The sequence below is a fragment of the Pan paniscus genome, chromosome 14, assembly GCF_029289425.2.
Source record: "Pan paniscus chromosome 14, NHGRI_mPanPan1-v2.0_pri, whole genome shotgun sequence".
NCBI lineage: Eukaryota > Metazoa > Chordata > Mammalia > Primates > Hominidae > Pan > Pan paniscus.
The window spans coordinates 85112713-85123322 of NC_073263.2; the positions used below are offsets into that span (position 1 = coordinate 85112713).

At 32.7% G+C, this 10610-nt stretch overlaps 1 long non-coding RNA gene across 1 annotated transcript; it reads right to left on the reverse strand.

The window, feature by feature from the left end:
• Positions 1–2632: 2632 nt before the first annotated feature.
• Positions 2633–6296, reverse strand: LOC129393653 (uncharacterized). The gene is made up of 2 exons (XR_008620677.2): positions 6114–6296; positions 2633–3096 (listed from the first exon to the last, which is right to left on the reverse strand). It is a non-coding gene; the product is annotated as an uncharacterized LOC129393653 (long non-coding RNA).
• Between the last annotated feature and the right edge of the window lie 4314 nt (positions 6297–10610).

The window sequence follows — 10610 nt, forward strand, 5'->3', positions numbered from 1 at the left end:
AGGGAATGTATTTGTTGATATTCACACATTTTAAAATGTCTGCTAGTGATTCTGCCTAACAATTACTTTTATAATGTAACTTTAATCTTCTTTCCTTTAGTGTTGTCTTAAAATATTGCACAATATGTTGAGGTGTAAGTCATTTCCTTATATATATTTTAATGTGAGACATATTGATTAATGAAGTATGTATATGATAGTGTTTCCATTTTGCAGATGAAGAAGCTGGACATTTTGTCAATGTTAGATTGGGTAAGCACCAGTCAATGTTGCAAAGAATTGGTGGTTAGAGAAGAGGACTACTGATGCCTTTCAAGTTTCTCTGACTTGCTAAGAGAGAGACACAGAGAGGGAGAGTTTTTGTTGTTTCAGTATCTTTGTTCTTATTTTATGATCTTAGGCTAGCGTCTTCTAATTTGCATCATTTTATATTTCACCTTTGATAAGATTAGTTAACGTAAAAGATTAGTTAATATGAAGTTTTCCTTGCTGACAAGTTAGATTTTTAAGATTATAAAGCTAAGCAAGATGGCAAATCTACCAAAGTAAGTGCCACATTTACCAAGGCCTTTGTCTGTAAAATATCAGCTGAAACAAAGTTCATTTGAAAGAAAACAAAAATAATAGGTACTTGTGAATAAATCTTATTTGGATGTGAGGCTTTGGGAGATGCAACGTTAAGATGAGGTCACACTGAACTAAGGTGGAATCTAAATTCAAAATGACTGAGGTCCTTAAAAGAAGACACAGAGACACAGTCACATGCACAGAGAAGTGTGCTACGTGAAGAGGAGGCAGAAACAGAAATGATGCAGCTTCAAGTCAAGGAATGCCAAGGACTGCTGACAACCACGAGAAGCTAGAAAGAGGCAAAGAAGGGTGCTTCTCTAGAACTCTCAGAGAGAATGTGGCCCTGCCGAAACCTTGAGCTTGGACTTCTGACCTTCAGAACTGAGAGAATAAATTTCCATTGTTTTAAGCCACCCAGTTTGTGGTACTTTGTCAAAGCAGCCTGAGGAAATGAATACATACTGTAAATAATCGTTATATTTATCCAGAAATAATTACTACTTTTGATTATCATTTATTGACTCAAAACAGACTCTCCAACATAGAACCACTTTGTAATCAACACAGTTGCATTCTTTCACATTTGTTCTAGGTAGAATTTCTTAGTGGTAAAATGTCGGTTTACGTTTGTCTAAAATGTCTTTATTTATTTGAATTTCAAGAAAGCACCTCAACAAATATTTGTTGAGTAGTTGAGTAAATAATAGAGTTAAATAACAAACTTTTTAAAATCATACTGATCCTTTTAAAGGTCTTTCAATTTGAAGGCCGGGTGCGGTGGCCCACGCCTGTAATCCCAGCACTTTGGGAGGCATAGGCAGATGCATCACAAGGTAAAGAGATCGAGACCATCTGGCCAACATGGTGAAACCCCATCTCTACTAAAAATACAAAAATTAACTGGGCGTGGTGGTGCGTGCCTATAGTCCCAGCTACTCGGGAGGCTGAGGCAGGAGAATTGCTTGAACCCGAGAGGTGGAGGTCGCAGTGAGCCGAGATTGTGCCATTGCACTCTAGTCTGGCAACAGAGCAAGACTCTGTCTCAAAAAACAAAAAACAAAAACAAAAACAAACCAAAAAAAAAAGGTCTTTCAATTTTGAATTGTCCTAAAAAAATTAGCTTTAAAATGCTATGCCTATAGTAGCCCAGCAGCCAGCACATTTTTACATTCTTAACTAAATTTTATGTTTTGCCTATTTATTTTATTATAAGCCATATTGTAAAATTTTATGTGCTTATAAAAACTCTTTATAACCTAACAAGTAAAGTGAAGCCATATGTGAGGTGCAAATGACCTTATCAAATAATTAGTTACCTCATACTTACTGTAATTTACAAAGAATTTCTTCAGTAATTTTATATTTATTCAAACCTACAGACCCACATGCCTTGCTAAACTCATTGATAAGATTGCTTTTTAATAGTGTTAAGAAAGAGTAACTAATTTGGCCAGGTTTCTTCCTTTCTGGCTACAGTTCTTTGCTTATTGAATGAGTATTGATCAACAGAGGCACCAGGGCAAAACTTAACCTTTTGAAATTTGGAAATTTTTCTCTTCCAAAAGTACTAAGGGAGAGAAAGTAAAAAGTCTTTCCCTCCAAGCAACTGTAGTGTCGAGGTGGAACAGTCTGGAAGTCTTGAATATTGAGCAGCCAGGGCAGGTGTTTTGTTTATATAAACATTATTCTTTTTGGAATGGCTCCTAGAAAGAAACTCACAGGCCATTACTACTTCTGTCGATCAGTTCATTCCATAAGCCAAGAGTGTGAAAATCCAGATCAAAGTTAAGACTTGCAATCAATCATGAAATTATAACACTTTTTTTAATGCCTGAGAAAAGTTCACATACTTACTTGATTCAGTTGTGGTTAATAAATTATGTTTTATTTTGAATAGTCTTGGAAAAAGTAGTTCCAAAATAATTAACTTCAAATTAAACTAAAAACTTTTTTTTATTTCTTGTCACATAAAACACCAAAGAACAAACTTTTTGGTTCATAAAGCTCAAGAAAATTTTAACTGGTGGTGGCCGTGTGTAATGAAAATTCATGAACCAAAAACAACTTTAAATTAAACAAATTTTAATAATTTGAGTTTAAACAATAAAAGTCAAATTAACATATTAAAGGTACATGAAATAAGATGATACTGTCATTACTTTTCTAAAACAGCAAACATTACCTCCTGCATAATTGGCTATATTTTATACAATATGTAATAATAAGTAATCAGCTATCTTCTTATAACTGGCAGTATTAATTTTAGACAAAAGTTTAATTAATATAAGGTACCTCTAAATACAGTTTCCTATGACCTTATGTCTAAGGTTGAATAGATACATTTACAAAATTATAACCACTTAATCATATTAAATAAAATAAAAGGTGCCAAGCATGATGGCTCTCTCATGTACTCCCAGCACTTTGGGAGGCTGAAACAGGAGGATCTCTTGAGCCAAGGAGTTCAAAGTTGTAGTCAGCTATGATTGTGCCACTGCACTCCAGCCTGGACATTAGAGAGAGACCCTGTCTCAAAACAAAACAAAACAAAATAATAATAATATTAAAGGTGCTTAGTTTTATTAAAATAATGACGTAAAACTGTCAGTTGTCAACAGCACTTATAAATCCTAGTGTTCTGGAAAATATTAGTTAAAAATTTCTATGTGAGATATTTTAATGTTCTTTCGTATAACTGAAATTTCCTCTACTTTACTATTTTTTTCTCAAAAAGTGAGCATATTTTACTATAAGCATTGTATTTAACCAAATTTTTACATTCTTAAACCCAACACTTTAATGCATATTCAGTTGTTCAATAAACACAAACTTTGAGCTGCCTACATGGAATTGACCAAAAATGATGACAATGTAGCTAAGTGGGCATGCTAATAAATCATGATAATTTGTGATGGGTTATAAAAGTATATATATTCAAATTTCTTTAGGATTACAGAGGAGAGACACTTCATTTCATTAAGTGCATAGTGTATGGCATGATGAAGATGAGAAACGACAAATAGAAATTTGATAGTAAAACTTGAAGAAGTTTGATTGAGTAACTCCAGAGAATAGTTGACATTCATTTTGATTATGAGTCAACAATATAATATGAACATGAATTTAAGCAATGTTTATGATAAATAATATCTTGAAAAATTACACTAATAATGCTATTCTGAAGACAAATCTACACCTGAAAAATAATATTTTCTTCTGGGCCCTATATTTGAAGAGAGAATGTACAATCTGAACTTTATTCATGGCAATCAGTCATAATTATTAATAATTTGTTACTAAGGCAAATGTAGTAAGTTCTTGTTATTTTAGATTTTCATCGTTATTCTGGATGACAATAGAATTTTGTTCTGTTCTGTTCATCCTCATAACGCACCATACTCTTCCGTCTGTACCTTCCTCTTATAATCATCATAGCAGATATCTAGTTTTCTCCCCTAATATTAGAAGTTCAAAGCAGAGTCTTCGCATTCTTACTAGTTTCATTCGTATATCTCGAGTTACAAGGAAAACCTTCTTGAATTCTAATGCTAAGGTTAAGAAATTATGCCATTAATTCACTTATATTTTACTTGATAGTGGAAGACCTATATTCTTTTGCAAGGTAACAACTAGCAGTTCATTTTACTATTACTCTTGTTATTATCGTCTTTTGTAGCAGCAGACACAGCATCATCATCATCATCATCATCATCCTCACTGTTACCAACATTATTAAGAGGTCTGGGACAGTTGTATACAAAAATCTTGTGTCAGGATTTTCACTATGCCTTGATGATTCTATTGGCTTACCTGTATCTTTCCCTTCTGATAAAAGTTTTCTTCAATTGTTTTTTTCTGTTATTTTTTTGCCAGATAGACATTCTTGTGTTACTCATTTTCAAATTTGTATTACTAATTTTTTATTTACTGAAGTTCAGATGCCTGATGGAACAGCAGTTAAAGCAATTTTTATTAAACATTTATTTATTAACAGAGTAGCTGATATTATCATGGGCACTGAAATAAATATATATATGTATATATATACACACACATATGTATATATATATGCTGTTGCATGTATTACCTCATTGAATTCTTATCGATATTAATGATATAGTCCTCCTGTTGAATATGATGTACACTTTTATATAAAAAATTTGAGGCAGGAAAAGGTTAAGTAATTTTCTCATACTCACTCATCAGGTGGTGATATGTCCAGATTTGAACTGTACTTTGGTCTAACGCTAATACAGAATTCTTATCTACCCAGCTCTACTCTTATTTATTATGCGTGATTATTACTGGTTCATTTTTTTGTCTGTCTGATTTGTAATTTTTCATGTTTCTGTATGCCTATGATTGTTCTTCCATGACAATCCAAAAAAATGTAAATTCTCAAAACAAATTCCAAAGGAATCAGAAGCCAAACAATTTGATGGTGTTATTTTGCTCATATATTAATCAAGCAAGGAAATTTATCACAGAAAATAATTACTGAAAATGAGGAAGTGGACCAAAAGGAAAAGAAAACAATAAAAGCAAGTGGCAAAGAAAAATAGTGAAAAAAGGGAATGTTAGTGCATATGTCTGTTAGTTCCACAATTGGATAGAGTCTTCATTAGCAAGACAACAGATTTCAGTCTACGCAGTCCTTCAATTGTTATCTCCTTGAATAAGCTTAAAACATCTGTCATCCCAAATTTAAGTTCCCAATTATTTGAGAAATAAGCTCTGTTAAGTCCTTTCTTAAAGGTAAATGTGCAATGTATTTCTTTGGGGAAAAAAAGTGCCATTTAAAAACGATATTTTCTAGTCTTTAGTTAAAAATGACCAGTATAGACTTGTTTGCATTCTTACCTTTAAACATCGACTACATATTTGATCTTATTAAATTCCACCTGTAGCTTTCTTTCTACATTTTTGTTTCACTTGAATTATTTTTATATTGAGTTGCTATAGTTTGGTTTGTGTGACCCCTTCAAATGTCATGTTATAATTACATCTCCAGTGTTGAAGGTGGGGTTTAATGGAAGATGCTTGCGTCATGGGACTAGATCTGTAATGCACAAATTAATGTTCTCCCTGGGAGGGGGTGATTAATGAGCTCTCACTCATTAGTTTTCCGTAGAGCTAGTTGTTAAAAGGAGCCTGGCACCTCCCCTCTCTCTTGCTTCCTCTCTTGCCGTGTGATCTCTACACACTGGCTCCCCTTCCTCTTCCGCAGTGAATGGAAGTAGCCTGCAGCCCTCACCAGAAGCAGATGCTTCTACCCTGTTTCACACACAGCCTGCAAAACCACGAGCTAAATAAACCCATTCTCTGTCTAAATCACCCAGCCTCGGGTATTCCTTTACAGCAACTCAAAACAGACTAAGTTCTTATATCAGTGTTTAGAATATGTAAACACTGCAGTTCTTATAGCAGTGTTTAGAATATGTAAAAAATATCAGTAGAACATCAAAATGAGTAATCTACAACTTTAATTCCTACCCAAATTTTCAGGGTTCAAAAAGGAATGGGCCACGCATGGTGGTTCATACCAACAATCCCAGCATTTTGGAAGGCTGAGGAGGGAGAATTGTTTGAGACCAGCAGTTCCGGACCAGCCTGGTAACGTAGCAAGACCACGACCACGTCTTGTTGAAATGAAAACAAAGAATGTTAGTGCATATGTCTCTTAGTGTTCAAAAATATAATTTATACATAACAAATTTCAAAATTAATTCAATTTGTATATTTTAATAATAATGATAGATATAATTTATTTATACATATTTTTGTGTTTTTTTCTCAGACGAATTATTACACTGAGATGACTAGATCATCCAGCTAAAGAGGAAGCTTGTATTTCAATGACTTCATCAGTTGTGTGGTTAATTTGATTTTACTTTATTGTATAAGGAATTATTAGAAAAATTTTTACATGTATAACACAATATTGTTATAACAGATACTCAAATATTTAAAATGTAGTTAAGCTTAACATTATCTCACTATTATCTTTGCCATTTATATTTGCTTGCAATATTGAAATACCCCAGATTTGTTATTAGATTTTGAAAAGTGAGAGTGTGAAAACTGAAATTGTATATTTTATTCAGTAAGAATAAAATGAAATATATATTCATATACAAGTTAATGAGGTTCTTTATATAAAATCATAGTCCTCACATGAATAATGTGGTGAGCTATGGCTACTTGAAAAGCTCTAAATTTTTTCTAACCAAACTGTTGCACTGCAGACATGTGGTTTTGTAGTTAGCATGAATAAAATTTGAGTTGTTTTGTTTCAAAAGCTAAATTCAATTAAACAATGATTTCTTTTTAAAGTGTGTTAAATTTGTCATATATTTAAAATTTAAAGTAGAAAATATGGGAATTCTCTAAATAAGTATATGTTGTTAAAAATATATTTGAATGATGAACACCTTACTTTGGCTTAAGATAATTGTGGGGTAGGGGTTAATTCAAATTAAAAAATATCAAAAGGCTTGATTTATAATATTTAAGACAGTTAATTTTAATAAATAAGGATAACTTTTACTTTAAAAGACCACAAAACCTGAAGACTCTTGAGTAAGAAAGGACAACGAATTGAGGTTTTAAAAGTTTACATAGTATATTAAAAGCCACAGACAATATATACTTAAATAAAAAACTGAAAATATCAAGACCAGTGATCACCAGACTCTCGGAATTTGAAAGCTACATCTTTTGTTCAGTTGAGTTCTAACCAGGGAATCTTGTTATTATTTTGCTGTTGATGCTTCCTAACAAATAGCATGTGGAAATCATCTAGCAATTTGTTAGGAAATCTTCCTCCTAAGACTATGCTTTTTAGTTTATTGACTCCAAAGCTATTATGAAAGACATTTTTCCAGTATTAAAATTCCTATGATCAATGCACAATCCATTTTAGAGATGCTTTTTTTTTCCTTCCTGTTTTCCTCCTTACCCTTCCTTTATCTTATTTTCTTCACATTGCCTGAGAGAATAAAATTCCTTAACGTTGACTAAGCCCCACATTATGTAAATGGTAATGCTCTCTTGGGCCCAGAGAATTGTAGAGCTCTTGTTATATTTGCTAGTTCAGGATATTTTAAAATTTTCTTTAGCTTCATTGGATTACACCTTAATTTGACATATATGAAATAAAATCTCTCTCTATATATATATATGTGACAAAATTTATTAATAAATATGCTACATTATTTTAATCTTGATTTTCAAAATTTTTAATTATACCTAATATTTTAATGATTATGCAAAATTATTTATCTGACAAATGCTTCTGTTTCAATAGTTTTATAGTGAATTTTGAAAATAATTCATTTGTTTCATTTGTAAAATGAGCCAAACAGAATGTTGCATAATAAAATTTGATCTGTTACCATACAATTGAATTAATGTACTACTATTAGATGTGTTAGGTCATAAGTCTAACTTTACAATGTGCTAAGTACTTATAATGCAGTGTGGATTTTGATATCTAATAAGAAAGTATAAAAAATTGATAATTTTTCTTTGGACTTTAAAAATCATAAACACTAAAGATTTAGCATTAATTACCTTTCTTTGATAGTATATATTTTGTCTCAATATCACAAAATTAAGATGGTCTTTAGATTATTTTCCCCGCTGAACTTTACTTTTATCATACTAACAATTTTATCAAAAAATTTAAAATATTAGTTCAAATTAAAAGCCAAAATTTGAGGGCAAAGGGCTTTCATTATTAAGCATATAACAGCACCTCAGTATCTTTCTCAGTGAAGGCTAATAAAATCACTCTACTTACAATCCAACTCTTATAAAAAGTGAATTACAGTAATTGTATGTCTAAATAATATACTTAGAAAAAGTACACCTTAACTAATTCTTGTTGCCTTGGAAATATAAAATACTACAGTTCCTTTCCTCTATGTTCCATTTTTTAAATTTTTTAAACTAATACTATTACTTTTACTGATTCTTTTTCAAATCATTCAGTTTTTTTTTACTTAAAAATATAAAATTGGCCTGTTATATAATATTAAATAAAATACTTAGTATTTTTGACACTTTTAATTTATGGTAACCATTCACAACACAAATTGATAAGGACAAGTACATCTTTATTCAAATTAGCTCTCAAAACTGCTTAGTGAGCAAACAGGCATAGTATTCATCTAGATGCTATAGTAATTAAGTCAGACACCAGAGGCTGGAACAATTTCTTTTAATTTGATATATCAAGGACCAAATGGATGAACCATGGTAAAAAAAAAAAAAAAAAAGACATTTCTGGGTTTATAAATTTGAGTTATTCTTTTGACAGGTAAATAAATTCCTGTGATTAAAATATTTAATAAACTTTAAGCATGTCTCTAATATTTGGCCTGGGTCTATTCCTGGTGTCTCCCAGAAACAGACCATTATCTAAGGCCTTGCATACTAATTGTTTATTTTGGAAAATGATCTCAGGGAACAGGAATGGAGGACTAGGAAATGATAGGTAAATGGAAAGAGTCAATACAAGTATGTATCAACCTGTTCCACCTGTGTGGGCAACTGGGTCTCAATCCATTTGGGATCTTTTAAGAAGCCATGTAGAATGAAGTTCAAAATAATCCACCTAAAATCCAGAAGAGGGGAGCATTTTTGAGAGGATTCTTTATCCATAGATTCCTTCTCCCATTGATCAAGAGTCGCCTAATGGGGTAGCAAACCTTTCACAATTTTGAATTTGTTTGTGCTCAGGTTCCCAGTGTTTCTCATGGGTGTCCAACCCTAAGGTGTCAGGGAAGCTCCTGGACAGATGACAGGTCCATCTGAGGCAAAGTGATCTAGTATTTCAGTGGCTAAATGCCAATTGCCCTAGTAATGTTTGAAGTAAAAGATGACTAAGAAAATATAAGACATTTCTTTTGGTTTATAAGTTTCAGAGAAATCAGAAGATTCATGTTTATTAGGGAAATCCACCCATTCGTATCTTTGTCACAGGATTCCTCCATCTTTCACACCCAGGTCTCATATTAAGACATATGAGACAAGCCAGCACTGTGCATTTTGCACTTTTGTTGTTATTTGCCCTTAAAATTAAATCTTGGGCCAAATTTTCAGAAGGTCCACCACTGCAGATGCAGGAGAAAGGGGTGTTTCTACATGCTGACATAGGACTACCTCGATTTTCACAGCATTCTTTTAATTGACAATTCACTAGCTTGATGGTCTCATGTTTGTATAGCCTTGAGACTCTTTACCAAAAGCCAGTCTACTCACGGTACTTTTAATTATCAGCTGCCCCACATGTGTGTTCAGGTGCCACTGCTCCTGTATAAACCAGTGCTTCAGTTTCCACTTGAACCCCTTTCCAAGCTGCAGCCAGTGTGCATTAGTAGCTATGATGCTACGACATGTGCTTTATTTTCTTCTTGCAACTTAACTCAATCTACCAACAGGGAATATAGTAGTACAGTTGACCCTTGAACAACATGGCTTGGAAGTGTGCAGGTCTACCTATATACCTACCTATAGGTCTACCTACATGTGCTTTATTTTCTTCTTGCAACTTAACTCAATCTACCAACAGGGAATATAGTAGTACAGTTGACCCTTGAACAACATGGCTTGGAAGTGTGCAGGTCTACCTATATGCAGATTTTTTTAACCAAATGCAATTCAAAAATAAAATATTCATAGGATGGGAAATCTTCACACAAGGAGGGCTGACGTTTTGTACGTGCAAGTTGCTCAGGACCAACTCTAGGTCTTGAATATGTGCAGATTTGGGTGTCTTTAGGGTTTAATTACACAGTGAAGTGTTAGCAAATGCCTGTGGCTGAAATTGAGAAATATGTGGTACAACGTGTAGGTAGTACAGTCAACTTACTCCTGAAAAAAGCTGATTGTCATTGCAATGGTCAGAGTGAACACTAAGCTGAAAAAATATAAAGCAGAACACAGAAGATGCCCAATATATCATCCGTTCTTCTCTACATTCTTCAAGTAAGATGACATTAAGATAAGTATTACAAATTTTTAGGCTCACTTTGGTA